The sequence below is a fragment of the Lactuca serriola genome, chromosome 5, assembly GCF_051521515.1.
Source record: "Lactuca serriola cultivar US96UC23 chromosome 5, Lser_US96UC23_V15, whole genome shotgun sequence".
Taxonomy (NCBI): Eukaryota; Viridiplantae; Streptophyta; class Magnoliopsida; order Asterales; family Asteraceae; genus Lactuca; species Lactuca serriola.
The window spans coordinates 257,546,134-257,554,120 of NC_136412.1; the positions used below are offsets into that span (position 1 = coordinate 257,546,134).

At 28.7% G+C, this 7,987-nt stretch overlaps 2 long non-coding RNA genes across 2 annotated transcripts; one reads left to right on the top strand and one right to left on the bottom strand.

The window, feature by feature from the left end:
* Positions 1 to 3,126: 3,126 nt before the first annotated feature.
* LOC145054076 (uncharacterized) lies at positions 3,127 to 4,527 on the bottom strand. The gene is made up of 2 exons (XR_013684694.1): positions 3,888 to 4,527; positions 3,127 to 3,572 (listed from the first exon to the last, which is right to left on the bottom strand). It is a non-coding gene; the product is annotated as an uncharacterized LOC145054076 (long non-coding RNA).
* A 612-nt stretch (positions 4,528 to 5,139) lies between these two features.
* Positions 5,140 to 6,029, top strand: LOC145054078 (uncharacterized). Its single transcript, XR_013684696.1, has 2 exons — positions 5,140 to 5,268; positions 5,584 to 6,029. It is a non-coding gene; the product is annotated as an uncharacterized LOC145054078 (long non-coding RNA).
* The last annotated feature ends 1,958 nt before the right edge of the window (positions 6,030 to 7,987 follow it).

Below are 7,987 nucleotides of genomic sequence, written 5' to 3' on the forward strand. Positions count from 1 at the left end.
TTCTGATATTTGCGAGTGTATTGGTAAATGTCACTATAACAATTTAATCAATGTAATTACTAGTAGCTCCATTAATGTTCTTTCACAAGATGATAAAGATCTTTTAAACTCTCTTGATTCTATAAAAGATAAAAATATCCAAGAATTGCTAATAAAACAGATGCTTAATAAAACTAATAACATAACTCCTGCTAATAATGAAAATTTTAATTTAAAAAATATATACGAAAGATTTACTGAAGCAAAACCAATTTCTATGCAAGAACTTCAAAAAGAATTAAAAATAGTAAAACAAGAAATAAAGGAAATAAAAAATAAAATTTTTATTTTAGAAAAGGAAAAACCTTCTACTTTTAAAAACAAAAATATATAAATTAATAACGAAGAAGAAAATAAAATTGAAAATGTAACTATTGGTAAAATTATAAATAATCAAGTTTCTCAAAAATGGAACACTCAAATTACTTTAGTCAAGGATAATTTTAAAATCAACTTAACTGCTTTAATTGATAGTGGTGCTGATATGAATTGTATTCAAGAAGGAATTTTTCCTACACAATTTTATGAAAAAACTACATCTAGACTTACTGGTGCCGGAGGTACAAAATTAATTGTAAATTATAAAGTTTCTGATGTTCATATTTGTAATGACCAAGATTACTGTTATAAAACTCACCTAATTTTAGTAAAAGATCTCTCTTCTCCTTTAATTCTAGGAACGCCTTTCATTACAAAACTATATCCTTTTATGGTTCATGATGATGGTATAAGAACCAATGTCTTTGGAAAGGAAATTATATTTAAATTTTGTGAACCTCCTCTATATTCAACGATTAATGTCCTTAATTATAAAACGCAACAAGCCAAATATCTTATTAACGAAATAAATAATGTTCGAATAACTAATCAATTAAATGATAATAATATTCAAAATAAAATAACAGGTTTAAAATTAAAATTTGAAAAAAAATGTTTGTTCTAATATTCCTAATGCCTTTTGGAATAGAAAGCAACATATTGTAAAACTACCATATATAAAATTTTTTAATAAAAAGGATATTCCTTCAAAATCTAGAGTCATTCACATGGATAATGAATTAGAAAGTCATTGTAAAAATGAAATTTAGGGTTTAATAAATAAAAAACTCATAAGACCTTCTAAATCACCATGGTCTTGTTCGGCATTTTATGTCATGAATGCCGCAGAATTAGAAAGAGGATCACCAAGATTAGTTATCAATTATAAACCTTTAAACAAAGTTTTAGAATGGATTCGTTATCCTATTCCTAATAAACGAAATTTGCTAAAAAAGCTTTATGATTCAAAAATATTTTCAAAGTTTGATATGAAATCAGGATTTTGGCAAATACAACTTCATGAAGAAGATAAATACAAAACTGGTTTTAATGTTCCCTTTGGGCATTTTGAATGGAATGTAATGCCTTTTGGATTAAAAAATGCTCCTTCTGAATTTCAAAATATTATGAATGATATCATAAGTCCTATAAGTAGTTTTGCTATTGCTTATATTGACGATGTCCTAATTTTTTCAAAATCAATTGATCAACATTTTAAACATTTAAATCAATTTCATGACTTAATTTATCAAAATGGTTTAGCTGTCTCTGCAGCAAAAATGCATTTATTTAAAAATGAAATTCGTTTTTTAGGACATGATATTGTCAAAAACACTATTAGACCTATTACAAGAAGCTTGCAATTTTCTACTAAATTTCCTGATGAAATTAAAGATAAAAAGCAACTTCAAAGATTTTTAGGACGCTTAAATTATATCCATGATTTTTTCAAAGATTTAGGGATCATATGTAAACCACTTTATAATCGATTAAAAGACAATCCTGAACCATGGACTCAAAAACATACAGATATAATTAGATATATAAAACATAAGGTCCCTACTTTGCCATGTTTAAATTTACCTCATCCCGATGCCAAAATCATAGTTGAAACCGATGCTAGTGATATTGGATTCGGAGGAATTTTAAAACAAAAATTTGTTAACTCAACTGAAGAGCAATTGGTTCGATATTACTCTGGTGCATGGAATGATACACAGAAAAACTATTCAACTGTCAAAAAGGAAATTTTAAGCATTGTTTTATGTATTAAGAAATTTGAAGATGATTTATTTATGAAAAGTTTTTTATTAAGAATAGATTGTCAATCTGCAAAAACTATTTTGGAAAAAGATGTAAAAAATATTATTTCCAAGCAAATTTTTGCTCGTTGGCAAGCCCTCTTAGGTAACTTTGATTTCGAAATAGAATTTATAAAGGGAGAAAATAATTCGCTTCCTGACTTTCTTTCTCGAGAATTTTTGCAGGGAAAATGAGTTCGTCGTCCTCTTCCAAACATGATGACAAGAAGCCAGTCTCTCAAAATCTTGTTCCAGTCTCTCAAAAGCTAGTTCCATTTCAAAATCAAAATCGTTTTTCTCCTTTAACTCCTACTTCTAAGAATTCACAACTTTATTCTAATATCCTTCAGTCAAAGCTTGTTACTCCAAAAGTTACTTCAACCGACACAATAAGCCCTTTTGCAAAACCTATAACTCCTCAAACTCAAAAATCTATTACTCCTAGCCCTTCTACAAAAACTCCTTATGTTCTTAATCCAAATTTCCTAAGAGTTCAAATTCTTGAAGATTTTCAAATCCATAAGTTACACCAAGGTTTTCATGTTCTCACAAATCATCTCTTTGGACAAGGGAAAACCTTTTATGTTGATTCGTATAAAACCCGAGAATATTATCAAGCTATTCTGCAAGAATCTGGTTCAGTCAATTTTGTTCATCGTTCTAATTCTAAAGAGGGAAACATTGATTTTAGCAAAGCTCATATTATCAAAATCATTTCTCCAGAAAGTTGGGTTCCAAACCTTCACTCTGAAAAACCTCTTATAAGTTATCCTGCTTATCCCAGATTTTCTTACTATGATTATCAAGACGCCTGGACTAAGGCATTCTTTATTCGGAATTATTCACATTCATGGTTTATCTTCTTTGATTTGAACTTCAATTGTGAATATCCAAGATGGTTTATCAATTGGTACAAATATATGGGTATTCTTCCAAATTGTTTGCCAAAAGAAATTTACGCTGGATATCTCAAATTTAAAGAATTGTTTATTCAACAAATTCCAGAATTTGAATACATGTTACAATTCACCATGATATTTAAAGTTCCATGGATAATGTCTTGGACTTTTCATTATCAAGAAGCAAAGGATTCCTCTCCTCCTTGGCTTAATCGTCAATTTCGCTCAAAATGGTGGGATAAAATGAAGATTTCTCAAGCCAGTGAACAAGCAGTAATTAAACATTATCAAGAAATATATATTCAAAAACCAGAAGTTGAAGCCACTTTTATCAACAGTCTTCCCAAAAGTGATGTGGATTTAATTGCAAGAATTAAAGATGCTGCTACCTCTTCCCCTGAAGAACTTCAAAAATTACTTCAAGAAATTCGCCAAACTCCATCAGTTTCTGACGATTCTCCAAAATCTATAAAGAATGATTTATTTGAAGACGCTCAAGACCCTTTTGATGATCCTTATGAAGAATAAGAAATCATTATCCATAAATTTGATGTAATACTTTAAATGTAGGATATTTCGTTTCTTCTATTATCAAAATTTCGTTTTTCAAATACGTATGCATGTATACTATGTAGGTATTCATGTATTTATGTATAAACAATTTTTATCAAAATTATTATCAAATCTATGATCAATGATGATATGAAGACAAAAAACTTTAGAAGATGCTCTATAATGGCTTGCTTTATCAAAAGAAGATGGTCATTGATTACAAACGACAATTGTTTCAAAAGATGAATGACAACCACTTTCAAGGACAACCACTTACAAGTAATTATTTCTATTGATTGGCCATGGGTTCTTACGGTGAAAAATATCACTAGATGATTTCAAGACTTTGAAGACTCCAAGATGATTATAAATAGAGACTATCCTTTAGTTGAAGACACAAGAAAAAATTCATTCTCTAAAAAATGTTCATCTCATGTCTAAAAAATCTCCAAGAGTCTCTCTTTCTACTAGTAGATGTTCAAAGTCTTTAAATTTTCAAATAATTCTTTCTCCAGAAGTATGTACTGATTGTAATTCAAGCCTAATTCAAGAAGGTATTATCTAAAATATTTTATCGTTGTGTTGTTTTTATTTCTCTATGATAATTTCATTTCGAGTTATTCTAACTATTAATTCTACAAGATTTGAAGTTTTTGTTAAAATAGTACTCGTTTTAATAATCAAATTAATCAAATTCATGCTTAAATCATTTAATTATGTCTAACAAAATCTTGATGAATTGTATTCCTAATAGAAATATTCTTTTAAAAATACAGCAAATCCAAGAATCTATAAATAATAACTCTGAGCAAAATCTTAAAGATTCTTATAAAACTACTAATCAAGGTACAAAATTAAACAATAATCATATTCATGATGTTAGACGGTTCATAAGAGCAAGTATAAAAATTTGTTACAAACAGATACGTTATCTAAAAACAAAACTATCTATCTAAAAACAAATAGTTTTATAACTATTTGTAACAAATAGTTTTGTTTTTAGATAACGTATCTGTTTGTAACAAATTTTTATACTTGCTCTTATGAACCGTCTAACATCATGAATATGATTATTGTTTAATTTTGTACCTTGATTAGTAGTTTTATAAGAATCTTTAAGATTTTGCTCAGAGTTATTATTTATAGATTCTTGGATTTGCTGTATTTTTAAAAGAATATTTCTATTAGGAATACAATTCATCAAGATTTTGTTAGACATAATTAAATGATTTAAGCATGAATTTGATTAATTTGATTATTAAAACGAGTACTATTTTAACAAAAACTTCAAATCTTGTAGAATTAATAGTTAGAATAACTCGAAATGAAATTATCATAGAGAAATAAAAACAACACAACGATAAAATATTTTAGATAATACCTTCTTGAATTAGGCTTGAATTACAATCAGTACATACTTCTGGAGAAAGAATTATTTGAAAATCTAAAGACTTTGAACATCTACTAGTAGAAAGAGAGACTCTTGGAGATTTTTTAGACATGAGATGAACATTTTTTAGAGAATGAATTTTTTCTTGTGTCTTCAACTAAAGGATAGTCTCTATTTATAATCATCTTGGAGTCTTCAAAGTCTTGAAATCATCTAGTGATATTTTTCACCGTAAGAACCCATGGCCAATCAATAGAAATAATTACTTGTAAGTGGTTGTCCTTGAAAGTGGTTGTCATTCATCTTTTGAAACAATTGTCGTTTGTAATCAATGACCATCTTCTTTTGATAAAGCAAGCCATTATAGAGCATCTTCTAAAGTTTTTTGTCTTCATATCATCATTGATCATAGATTTGATAATAATTTTGATAAAAATTGTTTATACATAAATACATGAATACCTACATAGTATACATGCATACGTATTTGAAAAACGAAATTTTGATAATAGAAGAAACGAAATATCCTACATTTAAAGTATTACATCAAATTTATGGATAATGATTTCTTATTCTTCATAAGGATCATCAAAAGGGTCTTGAGCGTCTTCAAATAAATCATTCTTTATAGATTTTGGAGAATCGTCAGAAACTGATGGAGTTTGGCGAATTTCTTGAAGTAATTTTTGAAGTTCTTCAGGGGAAGAGGTAGCAGCATCTTTAATTCTTGCAATTAAATCCACATCACTTTTGGGAAGACTGTTGATAAAAGTGGCTTCAACTTCTGGTTTTTGAATATATATTTCTTGATAATGTTTAATTACTGCTTGTTCACTGGCTTGAGAAATCTTCATTTTATCCCACCATTTTGAGCGAAATTGACGATTAAGCCAAGGAGGAGAGGAATCCTTTGCTTCTTGATAATGAAAAGTCCAAGACATTATCCATGGAACTTTAAATATCATGGTGAATTGTAACATGTATTCAAATTCTGGAATTTGTTGAATAAACAATTCTTTAAATTTGAGATATCCAGCGTAAATTTCTTTTGGCAAACAATTTGGAAGAATACCCATATATTTGTACCAATTGATAAACCATCTTGGATATTCACAATTGAAGTTCAAATCAAAGAAGATAAACCATGAATGTGAATAATTCCGAATAAAGAATGCCTTAGTCCAGGCGTCTTGATAATCATAGTAAGAAAATCTGGGATAAGCAGGATAACTTATAAGAGGTTTTTCAGAGTGAAGGTTTGGAACCCAACTTTCTGGAGAAATGATTTTGATAATATGAGCTTTGCTAAAATCAATGTTTCCCTCTTTAGAATTAGAACGATGAACAAAATTGACTGAACCAGATTCTTGCAGAATAGCTTGATAATATTCTCGGGTTTTATACGAATCAACATAAAAGGTTTTCCCTTGTCCAAAGAGATGATTTGTGAGAACATGAAAACCTTGGTGTAACTTATGGATTTGAAAATCTTCAAGAATTTGAACTCTTAGGAAATTTGGATTAAGAACATAAGGAGTTTTTGTAGAAGGGCTAGGAGTAATAGATTTTTGAGTTTGAGGAGTTATAGGTTTTGCAAAAGGGCTTATTGTGTCGGTTGAAGTAACTTTTGGAGTAACAAGCTTTGACTGAAGGATATTAGAATAAAGTTGTGAATTCTTAGAAGTAGGAGTTAAAGGAGAAAAACGATTTTGATTTTGAAATGGAACTAGCTTTTGAGAGACTGGAACAAGATTTTGAGAGACTGGCTTCTTGTCATCATGTTTGGAAGAGGACGACGAACTCATTTTCCCTGCAAAAATTCTCGAGAAAGAAAGTCAGGAAGCGAATTATTTTCTCCCTTTATAAATTCTATTTCGAAATCAAAGTTACCTAAGAGGGCTTGCCAACGAGCAAAAATTTGCTTGGAAATAATATTTTTTACATCTTTTTCCAAAATAGTTTTTGCAGATTGACAATCTATTCTTAATAAAAAACTTTTCATAAATAAATCATCTTCAAATTTCTTAATACATAAAACAATGCTTAAAATTTCCTTTTTGACAGTTGAATAGTTTTTCTGTGTATCATTCCATGCACCAGAGTAATATCGAACCATTGCTCTTCAGTTGAGTTAACAAATTTTTGTTTTAAAATTCCTCCGAATCCAATATCACTAGCATCGGTTTCAACTATGATTTTGGCATCGGGATGAGGTAAATTTAAACATGGCAAAGTAGGGACCTTATGTTTTATATATCTAATTATATCTGTATGTTTTTGAGTCCATGGTTCAGGATTGTCTTTTAATCGATTATAAAGTGGTTTACATATGATCCCTAAATCTTTGAAAAAATCATGGATATAATTTAAGCGTCCTAAAAATCTTTGAAGTTGCTTTTTATCTTTAATTTCATCAGGAAATTTAGTAGAAAATTGCAAGCTTCTTGTAATAGTCTAATAGTGTTTTTGACAATATCATGTCCTAAAAAACGAATTTCATTTTTAAATAAATGCATTTTTGCTGCAGAGACAGCTAAACCATTTTGATAAATTAAGTCATGAAATTGATTTAAATGTTTAAAATGTTGATCAATTGATTTTGAAAAAATTAGGACATCGTCAATATAAGCAATAGCAAAACTACTTATAGGACTTATGATATCATTCATAATATTTTGAAATTCAGAAGGAGCATTTTTTAATCCAAAAGGCATTACATTCCATTCAAAATGCCCAAAGGGAACATTAAAACCAGTTTTGTATTTATCTTCTTCATGAAGTTGTATTTGCCAAAATCCTGATTTCATATCAAACTTGAAATATTTTTGAATCATAAAGCTTTTTTAGCAAATTTCGTTTATTAGGAATAGGATAACGAATCCATTCTAAAACTTTGTTTAAAGGTTTATAATTGATAACTAATCTTGGTGATCCTCTTTCTAATTCTGCGGCATTCATGACATAAAATGCCGAACAAGACCATGGTG